Here is a 1,931-nt window from a genome sequence, read left to right as displayed (position 1 = left end):
GAATTTTTGGGACTGGCTATTGTGTCATTAATATGTTTTTTGTTGATCAGTTTTGTTATTTTGTTTTTTGTTTAGAGAGAGAGTGCACTCGAGCAAGGGGAGGGAGAGAATCTTAAGCTGGCTCCACACTCAGTGAGGAGCCTGACAGAGGGCTCAGTCTCATGATCCTGAGATTATGACTTGAGCCAAAATCAAGAGCTGGTTGCTTAACTGACTGCCACCCAGGTGCCCCTGTTGATCACTTTTTTATTTGCAATTTTTTTTCCCTCTAACCAGACTGTAGACATGGGAACTCCTTGAGATCTAGTGAATGGCTTCTAAATTTATATCTCCAGCCAACATCTCTCCTCTGAGACTAGTTACTTCTATCTTGCACCGATTCATCTATGTTATTGGGTGTCCTAGTAACACTTCAAACTCAACATCTCTGAGGCCAAATTTAAAATCTTCAATTTAAGATAATATCCTCTTGTCTCTTGATGTTACATTCCTCAGGAAATGGGACTAACACTCATCTGATTGAACAACTCTGTAATATAAGAGTAATCTTTGAATCCTCTCTAAACATCTCTTGAATTCACTGTCCCCTCTATACCCCACACTCTACATGCTGTAGTCCCACCTAAACTACCACAGTCATCTCCTTACTGATTTCCCTCCATTTACTTGGCCCATGCCATCATGTCTCAGAGATTTTTTTTACTCTGATGCTAAAGCAAACTTAATAACTTAAATGTGACCTATTTATACATCTGTCAAAATTTTTCAGTAGTTCCTGCTGAATCTAGAATAAAGACCAGGATCCTCCATGTAAGCTCTAATCTTTGCTTATGCTAGAAGAAAACCTTTTTAGCTTCATTTCACACTTTGTGTCCTTCACATTCTGTTCTTCAGTATTCCTGGCCTTTAATTTTTTTTTTTAAACCTGGCTTTGATAATGCTGCTGGTTTAGGTCCAGGGACCACACAGGGTAACAAAGTCCTACATTAAAATACGGCTGGAAGTGCTCACTTCGGCAGCACATATACTAATATTGAAACGATACAGGGAAGATTAGCATGGCCCCTGTGCAAGGATGACACGCAAATTCATGAAGCGTTCCATATTTAAAAAAAAAAAATACGGCTGAAAGAAGTTGATGCTCAGATGGCTAAATAATGGTCACGGTATGGTAATAATTAAGTAGCACCTATTATGTGCCAGGTCCTTCTTTAAGCATTTTGTTTGTTTATTTTTAATTTGGGTTTATAATTTTCCTTCAAATGAATCACTTCCCCTCAAGATTATAATCTGTCTCACATGAGTGACCTCTTTGGTGTTGCACCCTATAGAGCCACTCTGTTGCATAGTTTGCAATTATTCATGCAAAAAATTTGCAATCCCCAAATTGAAATTTATGTAAATAATTCTGGAAGAAATAAATTTGGTGCTGAACTATGCTTTTGATAATAACTTTATTCTCCTTTATTATAAAAGTAAAAATATGCATTACATATTATTCATAAAAATATAAAGTAGAATATGTCTATTTCCTACTATTCTAGTACCCATATATTACTCTGTTTACTTTGGAATGAATAAACTTTCTCTTTTTACCTTTTGACCTCCTCTGTTTGATTATTATTCATGACATATATATAAAAAATTGACCAATGTCTTCAAGAAACTTACAGATAAATAGAAAATTTACATTAATGTTGAGGTTGCTCCCTGCCCTCTGAAAGCCAGAAAATTAGTATAAAAACTACTTATTCTCATAAATTTAGTTTCTATTATTTTAAGGCAGATGTCTTCTTAATGAACAGTGTTACTAATACTTAGAAGCATGTAGATTCAAATATTACTTTGCAATGATTTGTTCTGTATCTATCTGCCTTCTGAAGTAAAATATTTTTTACAACTGACCTGGTAGTGACAGTTATGATGAAAAA

At 35.1% G+C, this 1,931-nt stretch overlaps 1 non-coding gene across 1 annotated transcript; it reads left to right on the top strand.

Annotated features, from left to right (window-relative positions):
* The first annotated feature begins 1,003 nt into the window (after positions 1 to 1,003).
* On the top strand, positions 1,004 to 1,110 carry LOC119871739. The gene has a single exon (XR_005358718.1). It is a non-coding gene; the product is annotated as a U6 spliceosomal RNA (small nuclear RNA).
* Positions 1,111 to 1,931: the final 821 nt, after the last annotated feature.

This window comes from Canis lupus, chromosome 4 (assembly GCF_011100685.1).
Source record: "Canis lupus familiaris isolate Mischka breed German Shepherd chromosome 4, alternate assembly UU_Cfam_GSD_1.0, whole genome shotgun sequence".
Lineage (NCBI taxonomy): Eukaryota > Metazoa > Chordata > Mammalia > Carnivora > Canidae > Canis > Canis lupus.
The sequence above is the reverse complement of the archived record's forward strand: the minus strand, read 5'-3'. Positions and strand labels throughout refer to the sequence as shown.